Source organism: Macaca nemestrina, chromosome 13 (genome assembly GCF_043159975.1).
Source record: "Macaca nemestrina isolate mMacNem1 chromosome 13, mMacNem.hap1, whole genome shotgun sequence".
In the NCBI taxonomy this organism is placed as follows: Eukaryota; Metazoa; Chordata; class Mammalia; order Primates; family Cercopithecidae; genus Macaca; species Macaca nemestrina.
The window spans coordinates 72,355,015-72,382,864 of record NC_092137.1 but is presented as its reverse complement, the minus strand read 5'-3'; positions in this window follow the sequence as shown (position 1 = coordinate 72,382,864).

Genomic DNA, 27,850 nt, shown 5'->3' with positions numbered 1-27,850 from the left:
TGCCACAAGGAAGTCACAAGGCCGTCTTAGCTCAGTCTCCGGCAGGTGGAATGTGCCTGTCTCCTTATGTCTCCTCCTGCCCCCTCACTCAGGCCCCAGCCCTGGAGGGTCAGATGCCACAGCTATTGGGCTGGGGGAGGCAGAGAGGTGCCAGGCAATGCAAGGGGGAAACAGAGGCACGCAGAGGCCCCTGCCCCAGTTGCCCCCTGCACCACTCCACTGTAAGCAGCTTAGATAGGGGAGAACATCGAAACCAGGTTGGAGGATTTTATTGTCACTTGGGACTGGAATAGTTTTAATTACTGAACTGAATTAGTATTTGGCACTTCAAACAATTTTTATTATCTAGAAGTGAGATTTAAAAAGCAATGCCTTGGCCGGGCACGGCGGCTCATGCCCGTAATTCCAGCACTTTGGGAGGCCGAGGCGGGTGGATCACTTGAGGTCAGGAGTTCGAGACTAGCCTGACCAACATGGCAAAATCCTGTCTCTACTAAAAATACAAACATTAGCCAGACACAGTGGCACCCGCCTGTAATCCCAACTACTTGGGAGGCTGAGGCAGGAGAATCGCTTGAACCCAGGAGACGGAGGTTGCAGTGAGCCAAGATCATACCACTGAACTCCAGCCTGGGCGACAGAGCAAGACTCTGTCTCACATACACACACACACACACACACACACACACACACACACACACACACACACACAAAAGCAGTGGCCCAGTTTTCAACCCAGGGGTTGAGGACTAACATCTGAATGAAATTTAAAGGGAAGGTGGCGGGTGTTGTGGGTTGAATGTGTTCTTCCAAAACTCAGGTTGAAACTTAATCCCCAATGCAATAGCATTAGGAGGTGGCTAGGTCATGAGGGCCCTGCCCTCGTGGATGGGGCCCAGCCCTTCTAGAAGGGCTGGAGAGGGGCTGCCAGTCCCTGTTCCCTTCTGTGTCCCCCTTCATGTGAGGACACAGCAATAAGCTGCCATCTCTGAAGTATCACGTCATGGAGATTTTCTGTCTTTCTATTTTCAGAGATGGGAGGGGTCTGCAGTGAGAGACAGAGGGAGGGAGAGAATGGGGAGGACTCGGAGAGCAACCCAAGGCCAGGGTACATGTCCTGGGGGGCAGTGGACGAGGGCTTCTCACAGTGTATGGGTGCCATGGTTTAGCGTGGGCTGGGATGTCTGCTCCAACGATTAAGCAGTGGGCACACTGTACCAGACGTGCACATGGAGCTTTGGTTCTGAGTACTGTGCGGCTGCCCATGATCTTTTTGTAAGCAAGACAAAGCCATTGAGCTAGCAGTAACTAGGTTCTGTTTTCTCTGAAATTGTGTCAGGATTAACTCACTCCCCTCCTTCCCACGCCCCCAGTTCTAATGTCACACTTTGAGAGAGAAGAGCCAGCAAGGAGCAGGCCCACTCTCAACAGAGGGCAGGGTTGAGGAGGCTATGGCAAGTCCGGCTGGTTTGAATGACATTCAGATACCTGCTTAACCCCTTAGACTTTTCTTGTTCAATAAGCAGACAAAACTGGGACCCCAAGCAGTCAAACGATGGTCCTAGAGGGGTCCCTAGCACCCCACACTGCCTGCCACAAGTTTCCCAAGGGAGAGCTTCCGGGCCACCCTCGGGTCATATCTTGAGACAGGGCAGGAGGACAGCACGGGTGGCTCACCATTTCCTCGCGCGCTTGATCTCCTAGCCCCATCCCCTAGCCTCTTTCCCTCTTTAAATTTTCCTCTCTCTCCCGCGCAGAGAGAGTCGTGTTCGTCTGGCTAGTGTGAGTGGTTTAAAGACACATTGCCTGCCATCCTTCGGGTTTGCTCAGGGGTCCTTTGGGAGAACCCTACAGAAGATGCACATTTCTTTCAGCCACAGGTCAGAATATTTTCAGCTTAGACCAGGTCCCAAATAAGTTCTCAATCACTTCTAAAATGCATGCATTGTACAGGTCACATTCTCTCACTAGAATTCAAGAAAAATAGACATTAAAAAGCAAAGGGTAAGCAAAGAACAGAAACGTCGGACGACTTGGGAAATTAAAAACTATCCTTCTAAGTAGCTCTTGGGTCTGAGAGGGAAGACAAACATCAATCATAGTCTGTAAGGAACATAATGATAATGATGACAACACAGAAAAATAAATGAGCCAAACATTTATTTCCAGAAGCCAGAAAAAGAGAAAAGCAAACAACTACCATCACCACCCACACAACCCAAGGAAACAAGGAGAAGCTCATAACAAAACCCCTAGAAATTAATGGATTAGAAAATGGGAAACATAAATTGATAAATAAACCCAGCGTCCCTGGCTCTTTACAAAGACTAATGAATTAGAGAAACCACTGGCAAGCCTAATCAAGAGAAAGAGAACATATGAGCGTGCAGAAATGAGAAATGATGCAAAATAAATGAAAAATATAAAGAAATAGGTTTTATAACTTTATGCTAATAAACTTGAAAATGTCAATGAAGTGGATAGTTTTCTAGGAAAATAGAAATGACCACATTTGACTGAAGAAGTGGTAGAAACCTGAATAGACTAACACAATCCAAGATGAAGCTGAGAAAGTTTTTTTAAAAAAAGCTTTAAACCCAGACCGTCGGAGAGGCAAGTTCTTTCAAAACTTCAAGGAACAGATCATCTCTGGGCTGTTTAAATAGGGCTAGTGCATGGAAAAAGACGGGCAGCTTCCCAAGTCATTTGGCTAAGCTGGCATTGCCCGGACATTAAAACCAGCCAGCCAGATGGGCAAAAGAGAAACTGCAGGCTAATTTCGCAAATACAGACTCAAACTATTACAAAATTGAATGAAGTCTTGTGTTTAAACTAGTAATACACTATGTACAAGCAGGGCTGATTCTGGCAATGCAAATGTTGTTCAATACTAGGAAATTTCTTAATGTGATCAATTTTTTAAATAGATTAAGGCAAAACAAAAACAAAAACAAAACACACATTGTCATTGCCATAGCGTGTCAAGAGCTTGAATTTTGAAAGCCTGAGTTCAAATCCTGTCTTTTTCACTTCCCAACTCTGGGCCCTTGGTCAGTTTTTCTACTATATAATTTGAAAATTAATTTTTAATAGTCAGGGTCATGTGCAGGTTACATTAAATGGTAAATTTAAAATTCTTGGCACAGAGCTGGGCACAGAGTCAGAGCTTAGTAAATCAGAGTTTTAGAAAAATTTCAAGACATTGCCATTCATTCTGGTGATGTTTTTGTAAATAAAATAATTAAAGAACACTCTTTTAACATTATAAAGAAGATCTCTCTCAAACTAAAGCAACATTATCATTAACTGTGAAAACATCATTGGCATCCGAATTAAGTTCAGGAATAAGACAAGGAAGCCTCTATCATCACTATTACTTATTAATGTTCTGAAAGTTCTAGCAATGGAAATAAACAAGAAGATAAAATAAGGGTCATAAATATTCCCAAGAAGGAAATATTATCACCATCATTTTCAGGGGATATGGTTTTGTAATTTGAAAATCTCAAAAAATCAACTGAAAATGTCATATAGCTAACAAATGAGTTTAGTGGGGTAGCAGTCACAAAATACAGAAATATAGTTATAAAAACCAATATCCTTCCTATGATAATGAACAAGCCATTAGAACACATCACAGAAATATATTGCATTTACTACAGCAACAAAATTCATGGGAATTAACTTAGCAAGAAATGCACAAGATTTATGTAAAGAAAATGAAAAGACTTTACAGAACCCAAAATGAGACTTGAACAAAAAGAGAAACAAACATTTTTTTTTTTCTAGGAAGAATCAATAAAAATTATAAGATTTTAATTTTCCCAATTAATCAATAAGCCACTAAATATCAAACAAAATTTCAGTGAGTTTTTTCTCTTAAGGAAATCTGACAAAATTATTGTAAGTTTCTTTGGAAGAATAGAAGCATGGGGAGGAAAATGTTGAACAGCAAGGTGGATGGGCTTGCCCTACTAGATATTAAACATAATTAAAGGCTACAACAATTACAGTGTATTCGCTGGTGAAGAAAAACAGACAGATGGATTCATGAGACAGACTAGGAAGGCAGGAGCAGATCCAAATATGTGTGAGATTTTATTATTGATTATGGAGATATTTCATAGAGTTGGAAAATAAGCGCTCAATAAATAAAGGCTAAGTTAGATTCCTTCCTCAAAACACATGTAAACACAAATCTTAGCTTTTGATTACATGTATTTTCATTTTTAACTCTTTGCTTTTTTGAAAAGACTTTAAATTTACCAAAAATGTATAAGAATAGTGTAATCAATTCCATCATAGCCTTAACAAAGACTCACCAATTGTGGACATTTGACAATTGTTTTATTATATACCCACAGATGCATATACATATATATACACACATCTATATACACACATACATATATACACATATACACACATATACATATATACACATATACAAACACACACGTGTATGTGTGTGTGTGTATATATATATATATTTTATTTTTTATTTTTTCCTGTAACATTTGAAAGAAAGTTGCAGGAAAATTGTACCTCTTACCCTTAAAAACTTCAGTGAGATTCTCCAAAGAATAAGGACATTCTCTTATGTAACCACCATACAATGGTCAAATTCAAAATTTTTAGCATTGATACAATACTATCATCTAATGCTCAGTTCCAATTCAAATTCTGCAGTTTCCCAACAATATCCTTTATAGGCCTCCCTTCTCCCCAACCAGAATTCAATCCAGGATCATTCATGGCATTTTGTTGTCACATCTTTCATTCCTTTTATCTGGGATACTTTCTCAGCCTTTCTTTGTCTTTTGTGTCCATGATATTTTTTGACATACACAGGCCCATTGTTTTGAAGAATCTCCCTCAATTGCTGTTTATCTGGCATTTCATACTTGGAATCTGGCTACGCATTTTTGCAGGAATACAGCTTGACACATGTGTCCTGCTCAGTGCCTCACTTCAGGAGGCACATAGGAATGTGATCCAGGTTCATTCCATGATTGGTGCCTAAATTAATTAACTAGGATTATTGTAAGGTGGTGAATTTCCAAGTCTATCATTCCTTCTGTATTTATTAGTTGGCATTTTATTATGAGGAAGTTTTCTCTCTCTTCTCCCTTCTCTCTCCTTCTCTTTTTCTTTCTAACCTATCAGTATGGATTCTTTTGTTATTCAATGGGCCATCGCCCGTTACTGTCTTTATTCATTTTGATGTTCCAGTTGTCTCAGATTTGGCCCATGAGTCCTGTGCCCTTTTGACCCATGCCCTTTTGACCCATTCCTATCGTTGTCTAAGCACTTCTTTGCTTTCTGGCACAACAAGATGCTCCAGGCTTACTTTGTACTTTTCCTGTGCCAGACTTGGAATCAGCCATTTCTCTAAGGAACTCTTCCTTTGATTGGGAAATGGTATAGAGAAATGAAGGTCTGAACATAATCAAATATAAAAAAATTATACTATAAAAGAAACATAGATGAATAGTTATATATCTGTGGGTGAGAAAGGACTTTTTAATATGATATCAAAGGCAAAAACCATAGACTTTATACACAAGTAGGAGCTTCTTTAGGAAATTATTATTAAAAAAAATCTTGAGATGTCCCAGGGCTCATCCCTTGGATTTCTTCTCCTCTTTGTCCATGCCCCCATCCTGGGTGATCACATCAAATGTCATGTCTTTCAGGATGATCTATGTTCCGAGGATTAGCAAATCCACGTGTTCCACCTGGACCTGTCTTCTGGACTCCACATCTGTGTGTTCAGCTGCCCATCTCCAGTTGGATGCCCACTACGCATCCCAGTTGCCTCTCTCCCTTCCCAGCTTACTTGTCCCAGTCTTCTTCAGAGCAATTAGTGGCAAATCTATCATTCCAGAGGCTGGTCTTGAACTCCTGCCCTCAAGTGATTCCCTCTGTTTGGCCTCACAAAATGTTGGCATTACAGGCATGAGCCACTAAGCCCGGCTAACAATTTAACTCTAAATGAATCACAGACCCAAATGTAAGAGGTAAAATGATAAAGCTTCTAGAGAAAAATAGAGGCAAAAGTCTTTGTGACATTGGCTTACATAAAGATTTCTGAAATAGGACACAGCAAACATGGGCCATAAAAAAAGAAAATGGATGAAACGAGCATTAGCAAAATTGAAACATGCTTGTCTTCAAAAGATATCGTTAAGAAAATGAAGAAACCAGATACAGAATGAGAGAATGTATTTGTTAAACATATATCTAAACAAGGACTTGTATCCAAAATATTTAAAGAACTCTTACAAGACAATAGTAAGACAAATAATCCAGTATTTTTTAAAAAGGAGCAAAATTTTAAAGACATTTCACCAAAGAAGACATATGAATGGCCAATAAACACGTGAAAAGATGCTTGACCTCAGTATTCTTCAAGGAAATGCAAATTAAAGCTACAATGAGATGAAATTCTCATTAAATTTAATGGAATTAGATTTAAAAGATTGATAATACCAAGCATTGCTGAGAACAATCAACTAAAAAGATGGCAGATTACTTGGGAATGTAAGATACTCACTTTGGAGAACTGTATGGTTCACTTTTATCATACAGCCCAGCCATTCTACTCCTAGGTATTCACCCAGGAGAAAAAAGATTTGTCCATTCATACTTGTAGGTGAAGAAGGTTCATAGCCGATTTATTCATAAGTGGCTCAAACTGGAAACACCCCAAATGTCTGTTAACTGGCAAATGGGTACACAAAACAGAATTTCCATGTAATATTACATTGCAATAAAGAAGAACAAACTATTGATACATACAACAATATGCATGAATCTCAAAAGCATTATGCTAAGTGAAGGAAATAAAACATAAACGATGACACACTGTGTGATTCTATTCAGATGAAATTCTAAAAAAGGCAAAATTATAGGGACAGGAAGTAGATAAGTCGTTCCCTGGGGCTGGGGCAGCTACGGAAGGGGGTTAACACCAGGGACAAAGGGAGGTGTTTAGGGTGATGGAAATGCTTTCTATCTTGATTGTGGTAGTGGTCTCATGACTGCATACAATCGCCAAACTTCTCAAACTGTACACTGAAAGTGAGTGAATTTTAATGCATATATATTTTATCATAATAAAACTGATTTTTTTAAATGAAGGAAAAAGTATCAAAATAATAGGAGGGACATTCAAAAAAATTTTCTGCTCCTCTGCAAGATTCAAGATGGCAGGACATCAACAGAACCTGAGAGGCTATTGTGCCCCTAGACAGAGAACACAGTGCTTTGGTGAGAAAGCAGTTGTAGTGTTAGTCTCAGGTGAAGCCGTCAGCTGCCCTACCCACTCCTCCATACCTCCCCCAGATGATTCTTCAAAAAAATGCTGGCCAGGTGCAGTGGTTCACGTCTGTAATCCTAGCACTTTGAAAGGCCAAGGCAGATAGATTGCTTGAACTCAGCAGTTCGAGACCAGCCTGGGCAACATAGTGAAACCCCGTCTCTACAAAAAAATCTTTTAGATGGGTGTGGTGGCGTGTGCCTGTGGTCCCTGCTGAGGTGGGAGGGTCACTTGAGTTCAGGAAGTCCAGGCTGCAGTGAGCCATGATTGTGTCACTACACTCCAGCCTGGGGTGTCAGAGTAAGATCCTGTCTCAAAAAAAAAAAAAAGCTGGCCTACACAACTTTTCCCATTCAATCATTCAATGATGAGGAATGAACCGAAAGGAATCATCAATAAAATGGTTTCAACAGAGAAAGAAGAAAAGACACATAACAATTAAAAAGCCGATGAAAAATGCATATCAGAAAAAAATTACCTCGGGAGATAGAGAAACATTCCAGAAAAACACACTCTGTTCATCATCTCAGAGGAACGAGGAACTGATGGAAATATAAACTCTTAAGGGGAAAAGGAGGAACTCAGAGAAGAAATAAAAGAGACCAAATAAGCAACAATAAGAGAATGAACAGAGATAAAAAGTGAGCTCACAAAACTCAAATAACAGACATGTAAGATAATAATAAACACGTTAGAAATACAAGAACCTTACTGGCAATCACAAGAACGAAACTGATTTTTGAAAGTGGAGTAAGCTGCATAGTAGACAAACCTGAGAAAAACCCCATAAAACGAAACAGAGAAGAGCAAAGATAGAAAAATATAGGTAGAAGTTCAAGACAGGCAAAAGAAATCCAGCATAAATGCAACAGTTTTTTTTTCCAGTGGAATTAGACAAAATAAATGAAGTAGAAAGAAATTCAAAAATAAAACTGTCCTATAAAGGAGGACCTGAATGTACAATTGGATAGGGTGCAGTATGTTCCAGAAAGAACATATCTTAGTGAAGTAATTAAGTAAGAAAGCTAAAGAATCATATGGGCATCCAGGCAGAAAAAGCAAGTCATTTACAAGGAAGAAAATATTATCAATTGGCCTCAGGCATATTCCTCAGTATTAGCAAAAAGTAGTGGCATATCATCTACAGAGTTAAGAGAGAAGCATGACCTAACACGTTTTCACTCAGCCAAGCTGTCACTCAAGTCTAAAGGCAATGGTCATTCACAAATATGAAAATATGCTGGGACTGTTGCACCAGTAAGTATTTCTTTAAAAACTACCTGGGAGATGAAATCCAGTTAAGCAAGAGATGAATCTGAATAAAAAACTCTGGAGTGGAGAAAGCATTACGCTGAAGGACTGGTGATAACCTTGAATAAATTCACGTACAGAGCCAATATGTTTATATTATAAATATAATATTGACAGTGTAAAAACTCTTATGGTTGTAAGAGACTATGATTTGGGATTGATTGTTGCCACAGCTAGCATAAGCTGGTCAATATACCAATATTGGGCTAAAAACTCAGTATCTATCTGGTTGAGGGGCCAGGGCTTTTTGGGAAAGAATATCTTCTAAGATTAGAAAAATCTATGTGTGTTCTGATTGGCCTTGAAGAGGCTAAGGAAGTCTAACATAAGGACGGGACTATTACTTAAACATGTCCTTGGCCATGTCCCATGAACTCACATCTTGTCTTTGACAGAGAGAGACAGCGAGCTACAAGATGAGTGAACTCAAAATGCCTCTTTCACTAAACTCTGAATAATATTGTGGCCAGAGCAATGAGCTTAGCTGTCCTCTCCCAAAGGCTAACATGAAGGGGAGCATGATATTCATTCACACTTTTCCCTGGAACCTCTGGCTTCACATGTTGAGGGTTTTAGGACAGTGGTGGCAGTGCCCCCTGGGAAGCACTGCCTGCAGGTGCCATGCTCAGGAATACAGAGCAAAGCCCAGTGGAAAATGGCAGTGGTTACTAGTGGTTGTGCCGAGTCCTGTGTCAGATGGTGGATCTGGCCCAAACAGAGGATGTATTAACAGTAGTGATGGTTTCAGTGGCAAGTAACAGGACTATAAACAAGAAAATTTATAGGCTTAGTATATAGAACTGTCCAGCAATGAGTGAACTTAAGCCAGTTTGATCTTTTGAGGCCCAAGCTTGTCACTCAGGACTTGATTTCTTTCCATCTCTGTTTTGTTTCCATGGCGGCAGCTTTATCCTGCAGCCCCTCCTACAAATGGCTGCTTCCAATTCCCAGGTTGATACTCGAGCAGGTGAGAAAACAAAACCACTGAACACTGAACGCAATGCTTGAACTTCATTCTCATTCAACCAGTTTAGGTCATACATTCGAATCTAACTGAGAACTGGAGAAGAGAATGACATTACAGAATTGGTTTAGATCAGTGGTTCTCAACCAGGGGCAATTTTGCCCTCCACAGGACACTGGCAGTGTCTGAAGACATTTTGTCACAGGTTTTTTTTTTTTTTTTTTTTTTTGTGTGTGTGTGTGTGTGTGTGTGTGTGTGTGATTGGCATCTGGTAAATAAAGGCCGGTGATGCTGCTAAACAGCCTATGATGCACAAGATAGCCCCACCCTTGCCCCCACCTGGCCCAAAATGTAAATGGTGCTGAGATTGAGCAACTCTGGTTTAGATGGAGCAGGATCCCTCTCAGAGTTGAGATGGGGTCAGGACCATTCAGACTGCTTGACAGTTACACAGAGGGAAAGGGAGACAAAGACATTGACAAGGCAACATTCCATCCCCAACAAGTCCTCAGCAGACCACTGGGTGGCAACTGGACTTGTGTGTGGACATAGGTGAGATGTCCTGGGGACTCTTAGAATTGGAGTGGAGATTTAAGATGTCAGATTCTTGCGTAATATGGACCAGAGGAATCTAGATTCTTATCGAGATGCTGGCCTCATTTGTTCCTAGAGGCTGGCCAGGTGTTGGCCAACCCAGGACACATAACAGTAGGATTTTGGTCAAGACCTGGAGGCTTGGGGTACTGCTCCTGCTGGAGGAGATAAAGGAAGAGTGGGGTGAATGGACGAGGGCTGAGGCATGGTGCAGGGTGGGAGCTGCAGAACTGGGCACTTAGAATGAGGGCTGAGGGCTGAAGGCTGACCCAGGCAGGGCTGTCCTGCAAAGGAGACAAGGACCCCTGGAGACTTTTTTTGTTTGTTTGTTTGAGACAGAGTCTCATTCTGTAGCTCAGGCTGGAGTGCCCCTGGAGAAATTTTTAAAAAGGGAATGGGATCCTCAGATTTGCATTTTATAAAAATCACTCCTTGGGTGGAGGATGAATTGAAGTGAGGGTGGCGATGGGGATGGGACAGCCAACAAGGACAGTTAGACTTCGCCAGTGTCCCGGTGATCCGAGAGGGCACCAGGACTGAGAAGGAGGTGGAGGGGGAAGTGGGTTTAAGAACTACTAAGGATGAGGCATTTATAGGACTTGAAAATGGGCTGGATAAGGTCTGTAAGGGAAAGGCAGAAGTTAAGAAAATCCCCCACATTTTAGACCAAGTAACTGGTTGGGTGGCGGAACCCGAAACTGAGAGGAACAACTGAGAGGAGGGGCAAGAGGTGGCCATGAGGGAAGAGATCATAGGCCAGGTTTGAGGTCCTATGGGATTTGAATCCAGAGCTCAGGAGGGTCATTGGCGGTCATATTGATCCTCCGTCTCAGGGGGCTGTGGGTAGTGGGAGAAGAAAGTGCACTTAGGAGAGAACGCTGGGGAATCCCAGCCTCTACAGAAGAGAAGCTCCAAAGGAGGGCAATGGGGGAAAGTAAGGAGAGAGGATATATGGGAATTAATGGGAGAGGAGCTTGGGAGAAGCAGGGAGTAGCTGAGTATCCAACACTGTGGAGAAATCACACGGCGGGGCCTGAAAAGCACATACTGGATTTAGCACCAGAGGCTGCTGGTTACCTTGGAGCCACAGAGATGGAGGGTGGATTGCAAAACACTGCGGGAGGATGGGAGGAGAGGAGATGAGGCAGTAGGTCTGGACCCCTCTAAGGAGAAGCTTGCTGGGGAAGTGAGCCCACAGAGATGGTGACAGGAGAACGGGAGAACCGGATAGGCCAGAGAGGCAGGAACGCTGCAAGCTACTCCTATAAAATTTAAAAACCAGAGGATCAGAAGAGTCAACAGACAGTGGGCAAAACAAATTAAAAGACTTCCACTGAATGGAAAAAAAAGGGAGGGTTAATATAACCTGTAAAGTCAATTCTTTTATTGTTATTTTTCTGTTTTGATAACTTTGTACCAATCAATGCTTTTAAACCAAACTTCTTTTTTTCTTTGGAGGCGGAGTCTCACTGTCACCCAGGCTGGAGTGCAGTGGCACGATGGCGGTTCACTACAACCTCCACCTCTTGAGTTCAAGTGATTCTGCTGCCTCAGCCTCCCGAAGCAGCCGGGACTACAGGCGCATGCCACCACACTTGGCTAAATTTTGTATTTTTAGTAGAGATGGAGTTTCACCACGTTGGCCGAGCTAGTCTCATACTCCTGACCTCAGACAATCCGCCTGCCTCAGCCTCCCAAAGTGCTGGGCTTACAGGCGTGAGCCACCGCGCCCAACCTAAACCAAAATGTCTGGCTTTTGTTTAGTAACGGTGATATTTACTTATAAAAGCAGCACTTGCTACTTAAAACTCCAATTTTAGCAGGAGTATAAAATTTAACCATTTTATATAAAATGTAATTTATTGTTGTATTAAGTAAATATAAGTTAAATGCATATTAAACCATTGTATAATTTATTTAGTCTTTCACTATTGAGGATGTTGTTTCTGTTTTGTTTATTAAGGTGGTTGGAATGTTCATGCTGAGGGGGTCAGTGGAGGTCCAGGAGGGATTGAGATGCCTGGTTCCATGCTTACTGTCCTCTAGGACCTTTATGCTTTCTGCTTCTCTCCTACGGATGCCTCTAATTTTCTGCACTTTTGGAGGGAAGAGATGACTAAGATAAGCAATGAGCAAGTCCTTTCCACTTGAACTCACCGGCCTTCTCCACTGCCTTTCAAGTGATATAATTTTCCTGTATCTTGTCACTACTGGTTTATGTTCATGTTTCCAAATGCACAGTAGCAATACATTGAAAAACTGCTGGCTGCTTTAGAGTCATTTCCTCATTGAGGCTGAGGAGTTTGGATTTGATCTAATGAAATGAGTGAGGAATTTGCTCACACGCTAACCACCCCGCAGGGAGCGCTTCCCCTTCGTGTGAACCACACGGCTCCTTCTGTTCTCCTGGACCAAATTTTCTCTTCCTTTAGGTGAAGGATCCAGAACAAATGCATATGTTCAATTCTATCACTGACCTTTTGAACCTGATTATTCAGACAGTACCCAGCCATTGTCCCAGGGTAATCACTCAATATTCTGATAATCCTATTGGTAAGCTTCGAGTCATCCCCAGCAGGCCTGGAGAGAACTGTGCAATTGTACACTGCCAAGTCAGTGTGGAAACTGGGAGGGAGGTCAGGACACCTGGTCAGATGGCATTCTGAGTTTAATACCTGGAGAGGGGAAGGACTAGGCCAGAACTCATCGAACACAGGCAGGCTCCTTCTCTGGTTGGATAAAAACACAGTTTGCAAATCTGTAGAAAAGAAAGTGGTCGCCACCAGGAGCCCACCTGGCTCTGCTTGACAGACCTATGAAATTCTTTCATGTTCATTTTTAATGGGTTCCAGATGAGGAGGTGGGAGTGGGAGCCGGGATGGGAGGCAGATGTGTCTCTTTCCCCAAGTCTCTCAAGTCACCCTGTGAGATCAAATGGAGACCCTTGGGCTGGGATGGCTTGGCTCTTCTCTGACCCTGTCTCTTTCTTGTCCATAAGCTGAGGCCAGGTGGATTCCCAGTTAATCGGGAAGGCTGATTCAGGAATAAGCCCCAACCAGGGTGTGGGAAATGTAAGGAGTTATATATGTAATTGGGTAAGGGAATGATGTTATTTCCCGTTTGCAGCTTGGCTGTGACCTACTGCTCCAGATCCAGAGACTAGGGCTTGCCTTTGAAGCAGTCTCATATGAGGCCCCATGGTGCTTCCAGGTCTGGATTCTGCCTTGGGCCCTTTCAGATACTGCGAGTCCATCCAAGTGTTGGGCCTGTCTCTGTCTTCCAGTCCACTGGTAAGACAAGAGGCAGGCCTGCCAGGGTGCTCATGGACATCCATTGCTGGGCTCCTCTCTTTGGCTGCCTGTTTCTGGGCCTCTCCTAGGTGGGCCCTACCAGGGCAGTATCAGCTGCCAATTTGCTCTTTTTACCCTGGCCCAGTTGCACTTCCTGCCCCTGATAACAGCCAGTTGTGCCATTATCAGGGGCAGGAACTAGATGGTTGCTCCAGGGGCAGGTCTGGACCCCAGCTCCCCGACAGCCTACAAGCCTCAAGCTCCTGTTTTCATGGGCTGGATGCCAGCGTGCTGGTCTGTGGGACTCCAGGCGCCTGCCATTCCCACCTCTGCTTCTCAGGAAAGCAGCCTTGAGCAGCCCTTGCAGGCTAGTGCTGGGAGTTGTGGTCTGGGACCCTGTCCCTCTGGCCACAGCTGGTTGGCCTAGGAATCAGAACTTGGGTCCAAGGAAGTCATCTATTGGTTGAAGATGAGTGAGCATGAGCCACCCTTGGGAGTGGGATTTTGCCTGCCTGGTGTGCTCCATCCTGGATGGTGACTAGCTGGCCAACAGAACTTTCTTGGGAATTTCAAGAGGCAACTCACAGAAGTCAGGCAGGAAAAGGGAGAAACAGAGGCAGAGGAAGGGGCAGGAGGGATACTAGCTTCCGGGTTGAAGAATTCACAGTGCCACAACATGTTGACCCTTCCTGGGTCAGCCTGGCCTCCCCTTCTTTTCCACAGGTCTGTCTGAGCCCCTGCCAGGGCAGGTTTTTCTCTCTTCCCCATCTTCAGAGGTCACCTTGAGTGAGGCTTTGCTCCTACCCAGCTCTCCAGCGGTGAATGACCATGCCCAAGGGGTGTCGATGGAGGAAAAGATTGAGGTTAGATGAGGGAGGTTTCAGCAGGATGTTTAGGCCTGTGTAATGATTCTAGTAGCTATGGAGCTGAAGACATAGGTGATATGCTTATTGAATGAGGGCATCTGGGTCAAAGGCCAAGAGGCCTCGTCAGGCTGGAGAGGTGAGCTGAATTAAATGTGAGGGTGCCCCATGGGGACCAGTGAGAAACGCTCCCTCCACTGAGACCACAGCACCCTGCAGCGCTGTAGATCTTTTGGAAAATACTTGGTGTGTCTCATTGGCTTAGGAAAATAGCCCATAGTGGGAGGGAGTTATCCCAAGTGGGGGCTGGGGGACAACAAAACTACTTGAATCCGGTAGTGATGAGAGGATGGTCTCTAGTTCAACCTCCACCGATGAGCTGGGACAAAACTGTTAGTAGAAGAGATCCGAGTTACGGGTGGTGCATCCGTCCGGGTTTGTAGCCACTTCAGCCCTTGCCTCCTGGAGAAGAACGAATTCCACTGAGGGGCATAACGCAGAAAAAGAGACCGAGGCAAGTTTCAGAGCAGGAGTGGAAATTTATTTAAACGGGCTTTAGAACAGGAAAGAAAGGAAAGTTAGCTTGGAAGAGACCCAAGCGGGCGCCTGAATATCCAAAAGAGAAAAGAGTGAAAGGAAAAAAAAAAAAAAAAAAAGGGTGGGGCTTTAACCGTGATCCTACGATTTTATAGACTCGCCTCTTTCCCATGATTCTTCCCTTAGGGTGGGCTTCCCGCATGCGCAGTGCTCTCCTACCCTTTGGAACTGAGCAGGCACCGTGTGTTCAGGGAGTTACACACATGCCCGTCTGAAGCATTTTTCCTCTTTCCAGTGGCGTGTCCTGGCACGTCATACTTCGCCATTTTGTCTCTTAACACTCATGCCCAGGAAGCCGCTTTTCCCTGGGGTCTGCATTCAATTAACACTTCTAATGTTAAAAAATGTGGGCCGTCAGTAGCTGGTCTCTCCCTGGGTGATGAATTATCATTTTTAGAGAGGCAATGCAATAATTGCCAAACCATCACCTGCCATTTCCAGCAGGTTGGGGGAGAGCCCTCTCCTGCTCCACTCATGCCTAACCACCTATAACAAAATGTCGTGCCCAGGAGGCCCCACGGGGCCATTCTAGGAGCCAATGGCACTTTCCATGCTTTCCACAGAAGAGGAAAGGGCCCAGTGATGCCTGGGGCATCATACATATCCTTCCTTCCTCATCCTCTCTCCTTCCTTCCATTCTCTCCCATCCTTCCCTCCATCCCTTTCTTCCTAATCCTCCCTCCCTTCCTCTATTCCTCCTTCTCTCCCATCTGCCTTCCCCCCGTCTTCATCCCTTCCTTCCTTCCTTCTGTTCTTCCTTCCTTCCTCTTCTGCATCTTCCTTCCTCCCTCCCTCCCTCCCTTCTTTCCTCCCTCCCTTCCTTCGTTCCTTTCTTCTTCCTTGTTCCCTTCCTCTTGTCCTTCCTTCCTTTTTTCTGTTACCATAAAGGGGGTCCCGATCCAGAACCCAAGAGAGGGTTCTTGGATCTTGCTCAAGAAAGAAGCCAGGGGAAGTTCATATAACAAATGAAAGCAAGTTAAGGAAGTAAAGGAATAAAGACCGGCTACTCCATAGGCAGGGCAGTGGCATGGGCTGCTCAGCTGCTTATACTTACTATTTCTTCATTGTATGCTAAACATGGGGTGGATTTTTCATGGGTTTTCTGGGAAAGGGGTGGGCAATTCCCGGAACTGAGGGTTCCTCCCTTTTTAAGACCATATAGGGTAATTTCCTGAAGTTGCCTTGGCATTTGTAAACTGTCATGGTGCTGCTGGGGGTGTCTTTTAGCATGCTAATGCATTATACTTAGCATATAATGAGCAGTGAGGACGACCAGAGGTCACTTTCGTCACCATCTTGGTTTTAATGGGCTTTGGCCGGCTTCCTTACTGTGACTTGTTTTATCAGCAAAGTCTTTGTGACCTGTATCTTGTGCCCACCTGTCTCATCCTGTGATTTAGCCTCACCTCCTGGGAATGCAGCCCAGTCAGTCTCAGCCTCATTTTACCCAGCCTCTATACAAGATGGAGTCACTGTGGTGCAAATGCCTCTGACCCTTCCTTCCTTCCTTCCTTCCTTCCTGCCTGCCTTCCTGCCTTCCTTCTTTCCTTCCTTCCTTCCTTTTCTTTCCTTCCTTCCTTCTTCCTTCCTCCCTTCCTTCCTTTTCCTTCCTTCCTTCCTTCCTTCCTTCCTTCCTTCCTTCCTCCTTCCTTCCTTCTTCCTTCCTTCCTTCTTCCTTCCTTCCTTCCTTTTCTTCCCTCCCTTCCTTCCTTCCTTCCTTCCTTCCTTCCTTCCTTCCTTCCTTCCTTCCTTCCTTCCTTCCTTCCTTCCTTCCTTCCTTCCTTCCCTCCTTCATCAAACACTGATTGAAAGCCTCTGAGTTAGCACCATTGTAGGTATTTGGCCTAACAGGGGGATGAGGAAGCAAAATAAACTGTGTTTTGATGAATGAATAGTTTCATTTTGTTAGGCTGATTTAGGAGAGAGTGGGGTAGGGAAAGGTTTGAGGGAATGGTGAGAAGTTTGAACTGGCCAAACGGGGGAATTGCAGGAAGAGAAGTTGTAATCACACAGTGGAAGACATCATATGTCACATCAAGGACTGTGGCCTTATCTGAAGTCGATTATTAAAAGTTTTTAAGCAGAGACCAACACAATCAAATCTGAGATTAGAAAGGTCACTCTGGTATCATTATGGAGGATGGGCTGGAGAGGGGAAAGGTCAAGGGCAGGTCATCCCATTAGCCAGATGGGCAGGTGCCCCTCTCCTTTTTGGCAGAACTACCTTCCCAACACCAGGCCTCCCCAGCCTCCTTTGCAGCTAGGTTTTCAGCACCATGCCTGAATTGGTCCAAGGAATCAGGGGCTTCCAGGAAAATATTTTCTCCCTGATAAAAAGAGACAATGGAGGAGGAAAATGCCTTCTTTTCTGTGTGTAGACTTTGCCTTGTAAAAATGTGACATTGGGACTCATGGCAGTGGTCTCACATACTTCAGGGAGTGAACTGAGAGAATCACGGTATACCTGGCCCAGCGCCTGACATGGCTGGGTGGCTGAGTTGACCAGGCCTGGGGGTGCCGCCTCCTGACTGCCTTCTGTGGAAGAGGAGTGGCCGGCATCTACTGAGTGCCCTTCTAACTCTATGAGGTTATTATAAGAAATGAAGGAATCAATACAGGCATTGTTATCTGCACATGTGGAGAGCAGGAAGAGCAGAGAGGATGGACAGTGGGGCCCTGGGAGGCAGCTGGTATTTCAGGGGTACCCAGGGAGTGGGTCCAGAGCAAGGACTAAGGAGTGGCCAAAGAATCAGTGTTGAGGGACTGGTGGGGGGCAGTGGAGCGGGGAGCTCTGATGGACAGAGAGAGGTCAGGGCAGACAGGCAGAGGCAACTCTGGATAGAGGAGCAGGGCCCTTCTATGTCTTTGCATGAGGCAAGGCCACCTGCCAAGAAAAGAGCAGGGGGAGTGAGATTTTGGTCAGGGAGGGATTGCAGAATTGAAAATTTGCAGGGGGTGCAGTTCCCGGGGATGCCAGGGCCTCTGGCCTCCTCCCCAGTAGAGCAACTTCTCCTTTCCCACTTTTCTTCTGCTCCTCACCGTGTGGGCTTCAGGGCCGCATGGGAGCCAGCCAGCCTGCGGTGTTCTTGGGAGGCAGAGGCCTTTGGGAATGGGGCCCAGAGCTGTTGGGGACATCCAGCAGCACTCAAAAGGCTGCTTCCTCCCGGCAGCCTTCCCAGGTTGCCAGGGAGCTGTGGGTTCCCACACACCTTGCAGCTCGCCCAGCAGCTGCTCCCCAGGTGACCCAGTCCTATTTCCCAGCACTTGGGCTTCAGGTCAGCCTTGCTGTTGATTAATGGTAATGGTTTTCCTTGCTCACGCTGACCTTGGCGCTAATGGAGCAGGCGAGCGTCTGCTCACGAAGGTGGCTTTCTCTCTTAAGACGTGCTCTCTCTCCTGCTCCTCCTTTAGGCTCACTCTGAGCAGAGGTGGGCCTGGGGAACAGTGGGGCCTGAGCAGCCTCCCAGGGGGTTGCTGGAGCCCCTGGGACAGAGTCCTCGAGAGGAGAGTCTGCAGGTAGGTGAGGTATCCTTCCGGGGCTGTGGGCACCCAGAGTCCTGCCCGCCACCTCTGCAGCCTGAGCCCCAGGCTTCTGCAACTGCCCTGGCCCGGGGGGTACAAGAACATGGCTCCCCCAAAGTCCTGGTTGTTCCAACCTCTCAAGGACCTGCCTGGGAGAGGCCATCATGGGGGCAGCCCTGGAGCAAGCCATCTCCTGGGTGAGGCAGGACAGACCATGCAGCTCCCGGGCTGCTGCCCACCCTGCCTCTCATTCTACATTCTCTTTTAAGGGGAGACAAGGCTCTGGGGGCCACCTCCCTCTTGTGAGCAGCAGTACTTTGTACAGAAAGAATACACTTGATGGTCCAGGGTAGGGCCTGGAGCCAGACTGCTTGGGTTCCTGGGTTCAAATCCTGTTCTGCATGTGCCTGCAGAACAACCATGGACATGTTTTTCATCTCTCTGAATTTCCCCCTCCCTTTGTAAAACAGGGCTAATCATCAAACCAACGGCATGCAGTTGTTGCAAGGATTTAAATGAGATGATTCATGAGCCAGGCATTGGAAGTCTCCATAGTGGTCAGCTGTGGTCTTTCAGGCCTTGCTGCTCCTGGTGCGGAAGCCCCTGTCTCCGGTCTGTGTGGCGCTGCCCCGGGGCTGTCTAGGGAGCAGAGAGGAGACAACACATCCCTGGATGCGCCCCAGTCTGAGAGTGAAATGTGCGTGTGTTCAAGTTGAGCTGATCCGTGAAGCAGACCCTGGAATTCTCTGCATTCATCTGCTGAATCCCAAATGGAAACAAATACAAATACACTTTATAAACAAAGAGAGAGTCTTAAAACGAGAACAAACCAATAAGCCGGTCTGAACTGGAACCAAAGCTCTGGGTTTTCTGATGATTTTCTTTCAATATAAACAGAGCCCCGCCACTCTATTCCCTCTGAGACCTGACTTTCCTCCAGGCTCGGATGCCGGTGGCTGCTGCACCCGCTTCCCCGCAGCCCAGCCACGTGCCGGGTGCTCTCCAGCTTTGGGAGCATCTTCCAGCTGCCAGCGGCTCCTCTTACAATGCCAGACGGCAGTGAGGGGAGACAGTGTGTCCCTTGCCTTTTGTGGGGGACGGCATTTAGCAGACACGTTCCTCTCGGATCTGGCACACGTGGGTCTGTGGGTGGATGCTGGGGCAAGGCAGGGCGAGACCCCTGAGGACTCCAGTGAAAGGACATCGCGCCCACGTGCAGCTTCACAGTGCATTCCCGTGCTCCCACAGCACCCCCCTTGCTCCCATGGCCTTGGGGCAAGAGGCCATCCTGGAGAAGCAGTGACTCCACTCCTGACTCCACCCAGGATCCATTCTCCATTTCTGGTCTTGGCCCTGCACCACCTTTACCACCACCCCCGACCTGCACACGGGGTCCAAGGCCCACCCCGCAGCCTGCCCCTCCCCACCCCAGGGCTCCAGAGGCCTCATCTCCCACCTTCACTACTTGTGCCGCCATGTGTCCCCACCCTCCCTTCATCACCAGCCTGTCCCAGCTCAGGCCCGTCTCCTCTCATGCATGACAATGCAGGAACCTTCTCAGGCATAACTCACCTGACCACACACATTCACCAGTGCCACTGTGAACCAGGCAGGAACTGGGAATGCAGAGTCCAGTAAGTCCTGGTCCTGTTCTTGGGGTCTTTTGGATGGGAACAGGGACCCACCACTGCTCCTCTTGGCCTCCCAGGCCACCTCCATATTCTGCCAGCTTCTGTCCGAAAATAGCTCTGACCACGTGTCTGTCTCCACATCCGCTTCCCATTTTCAGCAGGTGAAAATCAGCTTTTTTGGCAGCATTCAAAGTTCTTCATAATCTTTCTAGTTTTATTATTATTATTATCATTTTGAGATGGAGCCTTACTCTGTTGCCCAGGCTAGAGTGGGCGCAATCTCGGCTCACTGCAACCTCCACCTCCTGGGTTCAAGCCATTCTTCTGCCTCAGCTTCCAGAGTAGCTGGAATTACAGGCATGCGCTGCCATGCCTGGCTAATTTTTGTATTTTTTGTAGAGACGGGGTTTTGCCATGTTACCCAGGCTGGTCTTGAACCTGATCTCAGGTGATCTGCCCCACTCAGCCTCCCAAAGCGCTGGGATTACAGATGTGAGCCACTGCACCAGGCCACAATCTTTCTAATTTTCACTTCCAATTCCTGCCTCTCCATATCCTGCCAACGCTTCAAGCTCAGCGCGCGCCTTCCTCCGACCATCCAGTCCCGAGCACCCGAAACGGCCGCTGGCCCAGGGCACACCTGTGCATGTGCTGCGCGGGAATCTGCTCGCGTGCAGGCCTCAGCCCGTGCTTCTGAGAGTAATCTTCCACCCCCAGAGGCAGGTAGACTGTGGAGCTCTCCCGGTCCCATAGGCTCGGGCCCTTTGAGAACGGGGAGTCGGCTCTGAAATCAGCTGCCTGGATGGTGGCTCTGGCACTTGCTGGCTTTTGAGGAGCCCTGAAGTACAGTGGGGGTCACTGAAAGATGAGGGAACTGTCTATCTTGTCTTCACTCCTCCCACAAAGCCCAGAGCACAAGGAGAACCATGTTCCACCTCCGGCCGGCCCCTCAGCGGGCCGCGCCTGCCTGCAGATGAGGGGATTCATCCCTGCGGTGATGGGGGATCCCCGGGATGAAGGGAACCTAAAAACACTGTTTTCTTCTTAAAGGAAGCTGTGGGGATGGCGAAAAGATGGACAAGAGATTTCTGGGATGAGATTCCATGCTGGGGCCCCCAACCTGCTGGTAAAGGGACATAGTCCCCTTCCTGTGGGTGCAAACTGGAGAACATGACTGTGAGTCATTTTTTTTTCTGAGAAGGTGACAAGCGTGTGGCTCAGTTGAGGTCCTGCTCAGCAGTTCCTGGGATGATCACGATCATGGCTGATGTGTGCTCTGAGCCAGCCGTCACTTCCCACGAACGGGAAACCTCATGCGTGCACATGGTACTGCACTGAAGTGCTGTCGGGAGGCTGCCTGATGGCAGGCAGATGGAAGGTGGTGCAAGCGGAGGCAACTGGCCCAGGCATCTCATCTCCATGCCCATCAGGGCTGACCCAAGGGCAACACTGGCCTTCCATCCTCCCACCAGTTTTCTGACATCCAGGAGCCACTCTGCAGCCCCTCTCCCCTGAGGCCTGGCTTGTGCTCATCCTGTTGTCAGCACTCGTCAGGGCCAGAACCAATGTGGCTACATAGCATTTGGAGCAGTGCAAAAGAACAATGCATGACTCAGAGTGCCATGTTTTTGTTGTGGGTTCTAATTTTAGGCCATTGTTCCATTCCTCCCTTTGCCTTTCCCAGAATTCAAATGGGGATGGGGTGGGGTAGAGGCCAGCTTGCCAAGATGGAGACCAGGGAGGGACGTGGGGGTGGGGGCAGCAGGGAGAGAGGTGGGACCCAGGCGCCTGCTATGGGGGCTGGGTTGGGAGTGGTGGCGAGTTCAGGCCCAGGGCTCTGAAGGAAGAGGACCCTTATGACGAGGGTCCAGACAGCAGCCTGAGGGTCAGAAAACTGGTGCTCTGACCCCTGCAGCCCCTCTGATTACTCAACTGTGTCATTTGAGCTACAGAGAGGCAGTTCTGGAAACCCCATCGCTCTGAGTCACTCGGGTTCACAGGCGAATGAAAAGCCCCACAAATCTCGGAGTGGCAGAGGCTGGTCGGCGGGTATGCGAGTGCTGTGTGCACATGCCCCCTGCCTGTGGGTCACACACTCAGTGCTAGAGCCAGGGGTGCAGAGCTGCTCCATGGCCCAGGCTGGCCTGCATCCCATTAGCAGAGTGACCTGCAACTGCCCTGCTCCACACGCCCCCCTCGAGCATGAAAGTGGACACCAAGGGTGGGTCAGCATGACCAGAAATCCATCCAGGCACTTCCTTCTTCCTGGGTACACAGCATCACCGTTGATTATGAGCAATGGTTAGAGTGGGCAGAGTGCTGGGTGCGAAGTCCTGATATTATGGGATCTTTAGGGTATCGATTTTCTGGCCGGAAATCTCTATGGCCAGTGGTGCCTTTGCCCAAGTTCTTGTCCCGCATCCAGAAAGAATGAGGTATGCAGATAAGTGAAGGGTGAACATGAGGAAGAGGAGATTTATTAAGTATTAGAACAACTCAGAGGACACCCGCAGGGGGTAGCTTCTCTCTGTAGGTAAGTCAGCCTGAGTGTTCAGCTCCCAGCAGAGAGGGTAACTCCTCTCTGCAGCTGGCTGTCCCATCCTCTCTCTGACCCCTGCCCTGCTCTGACTGAGCCCCAGCCTTTTATGGGCATCAGAGGGGGGAAGTGTGTGCTGATTGGTCCCTGGGCAGCCATGGGTGGGCCCAGGAAAAAGCACTATGAGTTCCCCTCCTGTTTGTAGGACTGGCAGACTGGCCTGAAGATGTGGCTTCACTGGTGACCCACTCCCTTCCACCCAGGAGACTGTCTGCCTTCTGTGACCATCCATGGTGCCCAGGCTGCTGGCACCAAGGGGTACCTGCAGGCCAGTACCCAGCTCTCCTCAGCCCCCCTCAGCTTCCCCTCCCCTGCTCCTCAGTGCCCAAAGTCTGAAGGGGACCAAGACAGCAGGAGGCTGGCATGTCAGCACTGCCCGGAGTGTGCGCACACCTGACTGGGCTGTGACAGTGCCGGACCCACCTGGCTTGGCTGTAACAGCACTGGGCTTAGTGCCAACTCTACTCTGAGACTGGAAGGGGGCGCCAAAAGTGGAGAGAGGCCAGGCAGTGGGAGAAGGCACCTCTGAGCCTGCAAAGGCAAGAGTTGTAGCCATGAAGGGGGTGGTGCTCCATGGAGCAGGAGCCCAGGAGGGCAGGGCTCCTGCCTACTCCCAGCTCCGAAGAGTGCAGGGGTGCCCAGGTTGCAGCTGTGGCTTGGGCACACGACCCAGCCCAGTCCCATCCCAGTGGCCCCAGGGTGGTGGGCTGCAGGGGTGGGGGCTGTCCACCTCCTCCCCATGCCCTCCCTTCAGCCACCAGTGTGATGGCAGCAGCTGCACCAGATAGCATACTGCTGCCATCACTAATACCTGGGTCTTGGTGCTCACATGTTTCTGGAAGGTTCTTCAGAGCTCACATTTCCCCAGTGCAGAGCATGTTGTGTGATTCACAACTACTTCCAGTCTGACACTTGTGCACATGCACACACATGCACGTGCGCGCACACACACACACACACACACACACAGGGATAGTAGGTTAAGTTCCTTCCCTGAACTGTGAATAGCAGTTACACAGCCATGGCCCTGCCTGAAAACCAGCTTTGAGCTGGGCTGTGAACCATCTCCTCTCCTCTCTCCTCCCCTCTTTTCCCCTCCTCTTCCCTTCCCTTGCTTTCCTCCTTCATCTCTTCGGAGGTGGTCACTTAGGTGCAACCTCACGAAAGGCACAGGAGTGGGGATCCAAAAGCCCTGCATCTCAGCCCATCCTTGGATGGGTTGTGTGCCCGGTGAGTCTCTGGTTCACGCTGGGCCTTGGCTTTCCTGGAAGCTTGTCCTTCCCTTCCTCTGTGAAGTACTGGGAGGGCAGAGGGGCTCTGAAGGGTATACAGGGCCCACTGAGTGTGGCCCTTGGCCCTGGGAGGGTTTCCCTGGCCTGACTCAGGCACAGAAGCACAGTAGGCTGAGTGCCTCAGAATTCCATGAGGCTCAGGGGCAAGTGTTCTTCTGTCTGCTTCCAGCTGTCCTTCTCTGAGTGCCCCTGCTCTTTACTCCCTCTCTCAGGGATGGTCTGTCATCTGGTACTCCTGGCTGAGGTCCCCAGAACAAGTGTTCTGGGAGGCCTGGGTAGAAGCTGCCAGGCTGGATACCTCCAGGTGGGCTCTCCAGCATGGCAGTCTTAAGGATAGGCACTGGCTGACGGCCCAAGCTGAGCTGGCCATATTCAAGAAGAAGGAATTAGTTTCCACTTGCAACTGGAGAACTAGCAAAGACTTTCAGGTCACGTTTCATCATTCAGCGTCTTGAGCTGAGGGCTCTATTTCGCCCTTGCAGATGTGCTATTACCTTGTAACTTTTTCTGGATCCTTGATGGCTTTGACTTTCCCAGCTAGGCTGTGCAGTCTCCTAGGGAGGAAGTGGAGGAAGGTCTTAGCCAGGTGCTGCAGGCCACAAGTTATATGCAGTAGATGCTTAACAAAGACAGTAAAAGAGGCTCCCATTGCATAGGTTGGGCATCAGGCTGATGACATGTACTATCTATGAGCATTTTCCAGGGACCAGGTTCAATCATGGGACTGTGAGATCCCAGCTCAGGGGCCTTGCCAGGGAGCAGGGATATTGGCCTTAGGGATGTGTGGTAACAACCACATGGTCAAAGTGCGCCTGGCACGTGCTATGTTAATGATGGTGGTTCCCACTTATGGCTCTTGGCTGCCGCAGGTGTGAGGTCAGCAGCCACAGTCAGACTGAAGCGTCTAATTTCCCATCTGCTTCACTAACAGGGAGCTGGATGGCATGAACTGTCATTGCACAGCCTCCGGGGTCACAATGTCTGTGTTCAAATCCCTGATCCACCCATTGCTACTACGCAGCCTTGGCAAAGTTACAGGATCTTCCTGAGACTCAGTTTGCTTTTCTTTAAGAACAGGAAGTAGCATGAACCCCATCGTGCTGCTGCCAAATTGCAAGGATTAAATAAGATAATAAAGGTTAGCAGCTGTCATTGCTGTTGTCATTGCTACCACTATTGTCCTCAATCATTAGGACCCAACCAGGAGAAGAGGGAACATGGGGGAAAAAGAAAAAATTCCGGAAGGCTAATAATTGCAGAGATACATCAATATTAAAACATATAAAGAGAAAAGAATTCATGACAATTTATCCAGGTGCAGTACAAATCAACTTGCAAAACGTTTTCACAAGCTTCTACACCTTATTTAAATGTATTTTATTTTGACAAAGTCATACATGTACATGGTTTAAAAAGTATAACATTTTTATCCTTCATCTTTCTTGAATTCCACTTCCCAGAGGCAGCTATTTTGAGTTTTTTGTGACATTATTGGCCATATTTTTAAATATCATGCTTATACGGACTTTTGTAGAAGGCTTAGGTATTAGTATTGGTCTTCTACTATTAAAAATGAGGTTTTTGCTCCATTCCTTTCCCAGAATACAGACGTATTGGTTTTTCTAGCCTTCCAATGGAATGATATTGTCTTTTTGGTTGGACCAATATATACTCTTGGTATTATGTCCGTATAATCTATTCATTGCAGCTGAACCATGTAGTGTCCCATGAACACATTTCCTTTCTTGTGCAACTTTTTGTTTCCTCTGGGATTAATAATTGTCCATTTTAGTTGTGAATTTCTGTAACTTTCATTAATTAATCTCTCTGAAGGAAGTGAAAACTTCTCTCAACAGTTCAGACATACTGTAATTAACATTGACAACCAATTGCCTCCATTATATTCTTGTCAACATCCCTCATCATATGTTGGCAATCCTTGGCTCATATTTAAGAGTGGGGCACTGAAAAACTGGAAACAATGTGCATGGATGAGGCTTTTTGACTATGGTGACGTTCTAGGACAGCCTGGCTGGATAATTCTTTGGGGAACCACTGCATGTCGGTGTCCGTAGGTCTTTTCTCCTGGGATAGTTGGTTTAATCATAGAGGGATTCACAATCTCCTGCTTGGGGGTGGGGGTGATGCACACATGCTGCTGCAGGAGTGTGGAGGCAGAGTTAGGGGAGAGGACTACATTCTCCCCTCACCTAATTTTCCCATTGACAGTCTAGAATTCCCCTCCCCAATCCTTGGTTGCTCCCAGAGCTGCTGAATTCAGAGCGTCTCTGTCTCAATTTCTTTAGAGAGAGGGACTCTAGTCTTCTGTAAGGTTGGAAGAGGGCACTGGGGGGCTGATTATCCCTCATAAAGCCTTTCAATCAAATCTTCTATTTTCAGCCCCAACTGCATTCTCACTTCCAAGGAGTACTTGGTACTTCTTCTTTTTTCTTTCTTTTTTTTTTTCGAGACAGTCTTGCTCTGTTGCCCAGGCTGGAGTGCAATGACGTGACCTCGGCTCACTGAAACCTCCGCCTCCTGGGTTCAAGTGATTCTCCTGCCTCAGCCTCCTGAATGGCTGGGATTACAGGCATCTGCCACCATGCCCAGCTAATTTTTGTGTTTTTAGTAAAGATGGGGTTTCACCATGTTGGTCAGGCTGGTCTCATACTCTTGACCTCAGGTGATCCACCCGTCTCAGCCTCCCAAGTGCTGGAATTATAGGCGTGAGCCACACAACCAGCCTACCTGGTACTTCTAATTCTTAGATTTTCAGGGGCTCTGAAGCTCAATGAACCTATCTTTGGTCTTCCCCAACAATTCATTTGGATTTGAGCTTTCCCCAGTGTCTTGTCAGGTATCATTTGGCTGTCTACTCACCACTTCTTAATATTTTGTGACTGTTTACTCCTATTCTATTTGTCTTTGTGAGTTTGTGCCTAAAAAGTAATTATTTGGCTGGGCTTGGTGGCTCATGCCTATAATCCCAACACTTTGGGAGGCTGAGGCGGGTGGATCACCTGAGGTTGGGAGTTCGAGACCAGCCTGACTAACATGGAGAAATCCCGTCTCTACTAAAAATACAAAATTAGCCGGGCATGGTGGTGCATGCCTGTAATTTCAGCTCCTCAGGAGGTTGAGGCAGGAGAATCGCTTGAACCTGGGAGGTGGAGGTTGTGGTGAGCCAAGCTCGTACCATTGCACTCCAGCCTGGGCAACAAGAGTGAGACTCAGTCTCAAAATAAATAAATAAATAAATAAATAAATAAATAAATAATTATTTTACTTTTGTAGGAGTGGGACTTTGCAGAAGAGTGGCACAATCTACCATGTTTAATTGAAAGTCTTAGGGGGAATTATTTAGTCATTTCATAACGAGGCAACTCAAGCTTGCAGAATGTAAGCTGTGCAGACACATAAATGAAGGGACTTGAGTCCAGATCTGGCTCTAAAGTTTATGCTGTTTCTCCAACACTACACTTGCTTAACCACACTGTAATCTCTGCCCCGATAAACATTTAACAGGAGACAATTTTGCATTGTAGGATTTCCTGAAGGTTCAAGGGACTGCATCACATTGAGTATTAGATGTTTTTGTACTCAGTTATGCCCACCACTGAGAGTTTATCAGACTACCCCTTCTCTGTTGCACTCCGTGTCACCATGGTCCTCTTTTGTCTCCACATTTCTCTTCACATTCCAGGTGACCTCATTCTTCTTCTCCCAAGCTGCCCATTAAAACTGTTGTGTGTGAGAGCACAATCTTCTGTAGAACAATCAAGCTTTCTTCTGTACTCTTTTCCTACCATGGAAGCAGCAGAAAGGTAGGGAATGGGGAGAAATTGGTTTTGACTCACTGAGAATTCCAC